Source organism: Erinaceus europaeus, chromosome X, assembly GCF_950295315.1.
Source record: "Erinaceus europaeus chromosome X, mEriEur2.1, whole genome shotgun sequence".
Classification (NCBI taxonomy): Eukaryota; Metazoa; Chordata; class Mammalia; order Eulipotyphla; family Erinaceidae; genus Erinaceus; species Erinaceus europaeus.
Genome location: NC_080185.1, coordinates 31,189,301 through 31,199,642, shown reverse-complemented (window position 1 = coordinate 31,199,642; position 10,342 = coordinate 31,189,301). Strand labels below are relative to the sequence as shown.

Here is a 10,342-nt window from a genome sequence, read left to right as displayed (position 1 = left end):
TAGGTCTAGGCAGAGCCTTATAGCTTCCAGAGCACCAATTTTACTCATTCTGGACAAAGAGACTGTCCTGATAAGGAAGCAACATCTTATCATCTGGCAGAAGGCAGGGTCCTATGACACTAGAAACCTACTTCCCTCCAGTCCATTAAGAACAGCTAAAGGAAAGACATAATAAATTAAATCAAATACATTATGTAGTGCATTTATTTTTATCTCATTCTACAGCCCTTGGGTTATTTTTATCACCTTTATAAAAGAAATTTCTGCTCTCCCATCAATTTGTCAAGTTTAAATTCTGAAATCTATATATCCATATAAAATTTACACCCCTCCAAGCATATTTTTATTCCCACATAAAATTTATGTCAGCAGTGTTTTGCCAATATGGCTACCATAAAAGTTTTGTTTGGGCTGTGAGAGTGAGTGCTATACCTTGTAGATAATGATTTCCTCAGTGCAGGCTAGCCAGTGATCTAAGTTATAGGATAGTGTGGCTTGGCTATCACATGCCATTTATTAACATAAATGTGCTCTTCTTCTGATCAGATAAGAAACTATCTTATCTACAGAGCTTTCTTACATCTCTGCTGCAAAGGCATCAAAATTCAGAGAAGGGGAAAAATCAGATCAGCATCAACAAAATAAAATAATTCATTGAGGAAAGTCTGAAGATGTGGAAACACCTTAGGGAAGGAGGAGCTGCATTTAGGAGTTTGAATAAAAGTAGATATTTTAGGAAACATTACCTATTGATTTCTCACTTGAAAATGATAGAAGGGAGATCTCTTGCTACATTTTTACATGTTATTAATATTATCACCACTCCTCCCTTTGTTATAATTTTTAATTGAGGCAGGCAATTGGGGGTGAGGAGCGGAGACCCTAACAGCAGGTTTGGTGGACATAACCAGAGGAGGGAAGTATTGACCCGATTGCTCCCGCAGGGTGGGTGCAAAACCAACCTTCCCGCATCTTATAAGGCTCTTGGTGTCTTTTTGGGGAGGGGAGGCAGAGCCACAGTTTCTAGGGAAACAATTTTTGTTGCTGACACCAACCTCCATGCAAATCAGGTTTGCTTCACGGGGGACTCAGAGGCGGATGATAGGGTCCTCCCCCTGCAGTGTTTTGCCTTACACCCCTTACTGGTGTCCTTGCCCTGCCAAGGTTGGATGTCTTGATGCATAATTCTGAGTTTTATGCCATCTGAAAAGGGGGTCTGTCATCCTCAGGTTCAGCCAGGCCTCTGTCAGCCAAATCAAGTCTGTGATAATGTATTTGCAAAGGTTTTGATGCCAAGGAGTCAATCTACCGTGTTATAAAATCAGTAATCTTATTAAAAATAAAGGGTCTTAAGGTAATCATTAACAAAAGACTAATAAGGGTCCCATAAGGGGCTCTGTAGTGACTCAAGACTATTTGTGGTGGAGTCTATAACCTGTTGTAATTTATTAGAAAATTCATGTGAGGAATATATAGAGTGTCCTAGCATGCCACCAGCAAGTCTAAGGGAAGCAGTCAGTGGATGTGATGTCCAGGGGAAGAAACACAGCACGTCTGGTCTTCTGGTCAGCGCCAACTGATGAAATTTTTCTTCTTCATAGAGGGTCAGCTGTGGAACAAGCAAAACTAGGAGTCAAGGACCAGGTAGAGAAGAACTGACATGAAAATATAGGATGGTGTTTACCAAAACACAAAGGAGGTACATACACATTAGAAGTCAAGGTGAGGTTCCTTGAACATCGAGGAATATTTTGAGAAAAGTGAGCAGTCAATAAGCATACAAAGATGAAGTCAGCAGTGGTAGGTCAGCAGAAAGAGAAGACTTGGATAGGCTGGTGAGGTTAGCTGGACTATATACTGCCATGGCGTCCTTTGTGGTAAGGACTTGCCAACAGGGACTCTGTGGATTATGCAAGAGCAATGTCATCCACCATAATAAAAGGAAAACAAACATGGACATCCACTGTTGAAAAAGAGAAAAAGAATATGTCTCTGTGACTGGAAAAGTGGGTGGCTTTGTCAATGAGTTATAATAAATGGACAATTTGAATTTTTGTAAATATTAAAAAGGTTTAGTATGTTACTTCATTGACACTTTAGCCAACTGAATACTGGGGGGTGCACTCCCCTTCTTTTTTATTTTAATTAAGCTTAAGGGTTTTATTTTTTCTTGTTTGAGCTGTAGCCCACATAAATTTAGAAAAAATATCAACTGAGAAAAAAAAATGTTTTTGTTTACTAAACATGGGCAGGTGAATTACATCAATCTGTCAGAGAGCATTGGCTTTTATCAATGGAGATTAATCTTAAAAGTCTGAATAACAGGATCTTAATTAAACAATGCAGGAACCAGTAAAGTGCTCTCACTATGGCAGGTCAAGCGTTACAATTTTAAGAGGCTTGTAAAAAAATGAGAAAAATTTTAGGATATGAGTGACTTTAGGAGTCATCACATACCCATGAATAAAAAATTTAAAATGTTTAGTTTTAAATATTACCATATGAGCAGTCAGTTCTTCATGTGCAGATGTACCTATAATTATTTACTTAGGGAGAGAACTTGTACCAAGTTAATTGATGATCTAATGCTTAGAATTCGCTTCAGGTTTTTTCTGATTTTAGAAGGCTCTTTATTAGAATATACCAATATGTTATAGAAAGTCAATACCTAATGTGTTGACATGATAAAATGTTTACCAATTTTAGCATTATTTTAAACTCATTAGATAGTTTAAGTACAATACTATAACTTTAGTTTACTAAGATCTTTACTCATCACAAGGCTATCAAGAGTAAGCATAGATATAAAACTCTTAATAGATTTTACTCCTTAGAACTCTAATATGGCAACTTAAGAAGCTAAAATAAAACCTCATAGTTTAAATATTCAAAATATTAATTTTGTTAAATCAGGATTTGCCAGAACAAATCTCCTATCAGACCAAAAAGCACAATGTATTACCTTTCTTCTTCTAGCGTTTTCCCTTCTTCCGTAGCTAGTCAACAGCATCAGGTTGAGCCTGATGTAAAGTTTCGAGACCTCCTTTGAATCTGGAGAGGTGGCAGTCGTTGACTATGTGGGTCATAGTCTGTCTGTAGCTGCAGGGGCAGTTCGGGTCGTCTCTGTTTCCCCAGCGATGGAACATAGCGGCACAACGGCCATGGCCTGTTCGATAGCGATTGAGGAGGACCCAATCATAACGTGCTAGGTCAAAGCCGGGTTGACGCTTGCAGGGGTCTGTGATGAGGTGTTTGTTCTTTACCTCAGCTGACTTCCAGCTCTGTTTCCAAGAGACTGGAACAGAGAAGTTCAGTGTAGGCGTAGGGGACCAGATTGGGTGACGAGACGTCAAGCGTTGAACAGGGTGGGCGAAGATATCCACGTATATTGGCAGGTCCAGTCGAGCACAGACGTGGGAAATGAACTTAGATGATGCCGCATCCCAACGAATATCTGGCGGGGTGATGTTGCTAAGAACTGGCAGCCATGGAACCGGGGTGGAACGGATGGTTCCAGAAATTATCCTCATGGAGGAATATAATTTGGAATCGACCAAGTGGACATGGGGGCTACGGAACCATACTGGGGCACAGTATTCTGCAGTGGAATAGCATAATGCCAGAGATGATGATCATAGTGTGGAAGCGCTCGCGCCCCATGAGGAGCTGGCCAGTCTTGCAATGAACTTATTCCTCGTGCCCACCTTTGCTGCAGTTTTTATGAGATGTTTGTGAAAAGATAGAGTGCGATCGAGAGTAACGCCAAGATAGACTGGCTGGGCTTCATGCCGCATTCTCGTACCGCTAAGCTGCACATTAAGCTCACGCGAGGCCGAGGCATGGTGTAGATGGAAAACAGATGATACCGTTTTTGCAGTGCTAGGGATTAGTCGCCATTTTTTACAGTAATCAGATATCAGAGACATGTCTTTCGTGAGTGTTTCCTCGAGGATGTTGAACTTGGATGCCTGAGTTGCACAGCAGATGTCATAGGTGTAGATGAACTTCCTTGAAGAAGTTTCTGGGAGGTCATTGATGTAAATATTAAATAGCGTAGGAGCCAGAACAGAGCCCTGGGGGAGGCCACTTGAGACAAGTCTCCATCTGCTAGACTTGTCACCCAGATGCACCTGGAAACTTCTGTTTTGGAGAAGAAACGATATAGTGTTGGCCAACCATGGAGGCAGGCATCTTGAGATCTTGACTAGGAGACCACGGTGCCAGACCGTATCATAGGCTGCTGTGAGATCAACAAAGACAGCACCCATCTTTAAATTCTTCTGGAATCCATTTTCAATGTAAGTTGAGAGGGCCAGGGCTTGTTTGCAGGTAGATCTTCCTGGGCGGAAACCAGCTTGGGCGGGTGATAGGAATTTCTCTGTAAGAAGAGAAATACGTGACAGAAGCAGCCTCTCAAGAAGTTTGTAACTCACAGAGAGTAGAGAAATTGGTCTATAGCTGGCGGCCAGTGTTGGGTCTTTCTTTGGTTTCAAAACCGCTATAATCTTCGCGCGACGCCAAACTTTGGGCATAGACTAAGATTCCAAGATGTGGGACAGGAATGAAGCGAGCCACTTCTTTGCCACGGGGCCCAGGTTAAGAATGAGTTCTGGGGTGATGTTATCATAGCCAGCAGCTGTTCCCGGTTTAACCCTCTTCAAAGCGTCTTCCAGTCCAGACAGTGTAAAGGGAGAGATTTTTGGAGATGGACAAGATAACCGGAAGTGGGATGACCACTCATGGGAAATTTCTCTTTTCCAGACTGGGTCGATCTTAGCACATCCAATGTATTACCTTAATTTATCAAGAATAAACCTCTGACTGTGTCTTAAAACAAACCAGATAATTTTTAAAAGCAGAAATATATAAAGAGGTAAACCAGAGCAAAAGCCTCTGGCATGTAAATAATTAACATAACTATTGTGTTATCTTTTACTAACCCAAGCCAGTCTTAAACAATTTTAAGTAAAATGTTAAAGTTTGTTTGTTAGTATCTTTGTTTATCACAAAGCTATCACACCCTTAGGGCAGTTATGAACAAGGGTGGGTACACAACTTAATTGATCTTTCACTTTGATTTGGATAGGTAACTTAAAAAGCTAAGATAAACCTTATAGCTGAAATGTTAAAATAAATTTTTACTGTTAACATTTCTTTTAGATGACCATTTTACATTAAATAATTTTGTTGAATCACATCTGTTGAATAAAAATATTTTATCAGGCCAGGAATATTTTTAACCCTTTTTTTCCTGGCAAGGCCACTGCTCTACACTGACTGGGTTATTAGAAAGTCAGTTCAAGGATGGAATTAACAAATTAACAAATAGTGGCAGTTGGTATTGAGGTGCTGCTAAGATTTACAATTTTTACAAGAGTGAGAGAGACTGTAGAGGCATTTTACCATGCCTAGATATCTCAGAAAATCTTCTAACTAATGAATTGATGCTGATATTAGCTATCAGAAGGACGAAACTGTCTTATATTTTACTTTGATAAAGGTGTGCCAACTTTATGAGTCTGGATCTTTAAAACCACATTTAGCTTAACTAAATCTTATTTAAAACTTAAAACAAACTTTAGTTACTTAGGGGTTAACACACATTAATGAAAACAAGGTTAGCACAGACTTAAAACATACATTCTTGATGAACAGAAAAATTTTCCCTTTGAAAAACCGCTTTGGTTTTTGGATTCCTAACTCACAGACTATCAACCCCCCAGGAGGGGCATTAGTGGCTAGGGAATGATTGACTGCAGTATTTGCCAATCTGTAGAGCAGGAGCTCTGTGCCATGATTGGCTGTGCAGGCGGAACAGGCAGGATTAGTTTACTGTCACAGCGCAGAGAAAAATCTTTGTAAGTTCTTTTTCTGGGCTAAGGTACATTTTACAGTTTTAAAAAAACAAATCATTAAATTTTTATCAAAAGTGTGTACTGGTTCTCTGATTAATAGCTTTTAAGTTAAAGAGAACGTCTTGTTTGATTGATTTCATGAGGGAGGTTAAAGGGAGGAGGACACCAATCAGGATTGTAGTGTTTGGGAACTTTAGTAAGTGCACTGGAACCTATAGGGAGGGGGACAGGGCTTTTACTTTCATCGGGTGCTGGGAGACTTTTATTTTGACTGGGTACTGGGGGATCAAGATCAATAATCACAGAAGGGCATGGGGATGGGGACTTTGTCCTGGATGGCGGACTAGAAAGTTGCCGGAGGACCTTGTCACCCTCTGTAATAAGGTTTTTAATATCAGGGTGATTATTATAAATTTTTAAGATATCATTAATTAAATTCCAGTAACAAAAGGCAGAAACAGGTACACGTTCAGGACCAAAAGACTGATAGTGATCGTTAAGACAGTCACCAATTCTCCTCCAACGCTTCTCATCTATAGTGCCTTCCTGTGGGAACCAGGGACAAATATTTCCAATATAATCTAAAAACTTCTTTAATTCTTTCTTTTTAACCCTAGTTCCTCGTGTCTTGAGTGACTCCTTGAGTCCTTTAATAAATAAATATTGTTTGCTAAATTCATGTCCCGTGGTTTTGCTTACCTCAGCCGCTGTGACACTCTCCTCCAGATGTGACTCATGGTCGGGTATCTCCATGGCGATCTATGCGAGTCTTTGAGTTACCCCCTCGGCCGTGATGACTCTGTGAATTCGGGTAGGCCTACCCTCTCAATCAGCAGAGTTCCTAGATCCAGAAGGCTTCTTCACCCCACATTCCGGGCGCCAGAATGCCCCGACCAGCAGGGCGGTGACCAGGGGCTAGGAACCCAAAAAGCCCTGGAATGAAAGGGACACGAGACACGAAGAATGACAGCAAGACAGGTTTCTGATCAAGCTGCAAAATTTTATTCTGTTCACAGGCATTATAAGGCTTTGGGGGAAGGAGAGGGAATGCTGGAGGAGGGGGAGGGGGAGCAAGCTTCAAAGCTGAATGTTCCTTGCAACAAATGGCGGAAAACAAACTGTGTGTTGACTCACTTGTGTTGACTCACTTGATTATTGATAAATGGTTTACCTGAGGGGAAATGGCCTGCCCAGGGGGGAATTAACACTTGTCTTGAGGGGTTCCATTGTCTAAAAGCTTATCATCTATCAAGCAGAGAAATGGCTCCTGGCATATCCTCCCTTTGTTATAATTTAAAATTGAGGCAGGTAATTGGGGGTGAGGAGCAGAGACCCTAACAGTAGGTTTGGGGACATAACCAGAGGACGGAAGTATTGACCCGATTCCTCCTGCGGGGTGGGTGCAAAACCAACCTTCCTGCATCTTATAACCAGGGGGGAATTAACACTTGTCTTGAGGGCTTCTATTGTCTCAAAGCTTATCATCTATCAAGCAGATAAATGGCTCCTGGCACACCACCACTTCAGCAAAGAAAGAATAAGACAGAAATGCCTATTTTCTTCTTTATCAAAATACCTATAACTTCCTGCTGGTCCTCTCCTTCCTAAATCTGATTATTTGGAGACAACTCACGAAAAGCAATTCAAATGATAGTACACTACCACCCTCGTTTTCCCAACTATTCCTTTTAATAAGTGTTTGATGTCCTAGGATTCAGGTAATGTAATCATAGGTAAACTCCATGATCTGACTCTCACAATTGGCAGGCATATATCTGATTATGCAGTCCTGCATGGTTAGGAAAACACTTCTATTCTTCTTGCAAATCAATAATTTCCTGAGTTTTCCTCTGTAGCTATCTGCATCTTGGGCCCCCAGTTGAATTTCAGTTTACATACTATGAACTACTAACCACAAAATTTAGGGGTTTTTTTAATATTTACTTATTTATTATTGGATAGAAATAGGGAGAAAGTGAGAGTAGAGGAGGAGATAGAGAGGGAAGAGACAGAGAGACCCCTGTAGATTCAGAGTTCTGAAGATGGAAACTTGCTTTAGTATCTAGAAGCATGGAAGAACATTCCATCAGAACTTAATATAACTAATAAAATGGAGCATAATAGATTCACAGGTAGCTAAACAGTGAAAAAGTATATGTGAATATACTTATAACAGAGGCTGGGACCTTACAAATTCCCTTTTAAAGAAGTAAAGGAAAAAAAAAACAACTTCTCAGCTCTTGTTTATGTTGGTGCCAGGGACTCAATAAATAAATTATAGAAGGTAAAATAATAAAATTAAGCATGCTTTGCGGTAAGTCTCACATATAAAAACATGCACACACGTGTACTAATTATAAAAAATAATAGGGTCACCACCATACACTCAAATTCAGAATGTAACACTGATTTCCATCCCAAAGGAAAAAAAAGAAAGATCATATTTCAAATCTATATTTTCTTTCCATTAATCAGTCAGTTTGGAGTGCCTTAAGAGAGCACTTCAAAGTGCAAGGAATGACCAGTGAGTGTGTAATGGAAAGAGAAATTTTACATGGAAAATCTTATATAGAAGATCTAGTTTTGTGCTTGCTTCGGCCGCACATATGCTAAAATTGGAACAATACAGAAAAGATTTGCACAGCCCCCGTGCAAAGATGACATACAAATTTGTGAAACATTTCATATTTTTGGCTTCCCTTTCTTTGTGACCCACTGGACATGGCACTGGCTCAGGTTCACCAATAGAAGACTAGGGACAAAAAGATGAAGAAAAAGAAGAAGAAGGAGGAGAAGGAGGAGAGTGGGAATAATAATAACAAGAAGAAGAAGAAGAAGAAGAAGAAGAAGAAGAAGAAGAAGAAGATGAAGAAGATGAAGAAGAAGAAGAAGAAGAAGAAGAAGAAGAAGAAGAAGAAGAAGAAGAAAAAGAAGAAGAAGAAGATGAAGAAGAAGAAGAAGAAGAAGAAGAAGAAGAAGAAGAAGAAGAAGAAGAAGAAGAAGAAGAAGAAGAAGAAGAAGAAGAAGGCCTAGTTTCTCCTTTGCTCAACTGATAGCTTCTGGAAGGACAGAGGTAGAATTAACTTATTGCTCTACCCATGAAACATGACAAAGGAACAGCATCTTTTTCTGATTGCTGCCACCACAAAAACTAGAGCACAAATGAATAAAGTCTTTGAGAGAGAGAGAGGGGGAGAGAGAGAGAGAGAAGAAGAAGAAGGAGGAGGAGGAGGAGGAGGAGGAGAAGAGAAGGAAGAGTAATGGAAGGGAAAGGAGAGGAGAGGAGAGAAGAAAAGAGAGGAGAGGGGAGGAGAGGGGAGGGGAGAGGAGAGGAGAGGAGAGGAGAGAAGAGGAGAGGAGAGGAGAGAAAAGAGAAAAAATGGCTGCAGCAAAGGCTCATTCTCCACAAAGTCGCACATCACTTGGCCAGAATCCCGCCATTGCAGCCTTCATTACCAGTAGTCTTTGAGCACTGCTAATTACCTGACTCAAGAGTGTCCATCCCTGCTCTCCCTAGCCTCAAGTCTGTCACCAAAACCAACTCCAAAAGTACTCTGGCCCACAGTCAATCCAGAGAAAAAGAAACAAAAGTTATTACCCACATGGCAAGTGAATCAGTGGGAAATAGCCAGGGGAGGGATGAGTGGTGGTGCACCTAGTTAAGCACACAGGTTACCACTTGAAGGGATCTGGGTTCAACTTCAGTGGGACAAGTTTCATGAGCAGTGAAGCAGTGCTTCAGGCATTTCTCATTATCTTTACTTCTCTATCTCCTTCTCCCACCCTCAGTTTCTCTGTCCTTTAAAATAAAAAAGGAAAATAAAAGCTGCTGGGAGTGATGGACTTGCCATGCAGTCACTGAACCTAAGTGACTATGATATTTATTCTTCCAATCCATGAGCATGGGGTGTCTTTCCATTTCTTGGTATCAGTTTCTATTTCATTGAGTAGCAACTCATAGTTTTCAGTATACAAGTCTTTCACTTCTTTGGTCAACTTTATTTCTAGGTATTTTATTGATTTTGCTGAAACAGTAAATGGGAGTGATTTCTGGATGTCTTCTTCTTCAGATTTTGTGTTTGCATAAAGAAATGCCATTGATTTTCGTACATTGATTTTGTAGCTGGACACCTTGCTATGTTGCCTAATAACTTTCAGTAGTTTTCTGCTGGATTCTTTAGGTTTTTCTATGTATATTATCATATTTGCAAATAGTAAGAGCTTGACTTCTTCCCTTCCAATCTGTATTCCTTTGATTTCTTTCTCTTGCCTGATTGCTATGGCAAGAACTTCCAATACTATGTTGAAGAGTAATGGTGACAGTGGACAGCCCTATAAAGTCCCCGATCTGAGGGGGAATGCTTTCAGCTTCTGTCCACTGAGTATGATGTTAGCTGTAGGTTTGCTGTATATGGATTCCACTTCCTTGAGGAATTTCCCATCTATTCCCATTTTTTGTAGAGTTTTGAGCATGAATGGGTGTTGAA

The 10,342-nt window shown here is 40.3% G+C and overlaps 1 non-coding gene across 1 annotated transcript; it reads left to right on the top strand.

The window, feature by feature from the left end:
- Positions 1-8,440: 8,440 nt before the first annotated feature.
- Positions 8,441-8,547, top strand: LOC132536013 (U6 spliceosomal RNA). The gene has a single exon (XR_009547714.1). It is a non-coding gene; the product is annotated as a U6 spliceosomal RNA (small nuclear RNA).
- The last annotated feature ends 1,795 nt before the right edge of the window (positions 8,548-10,342 follow it).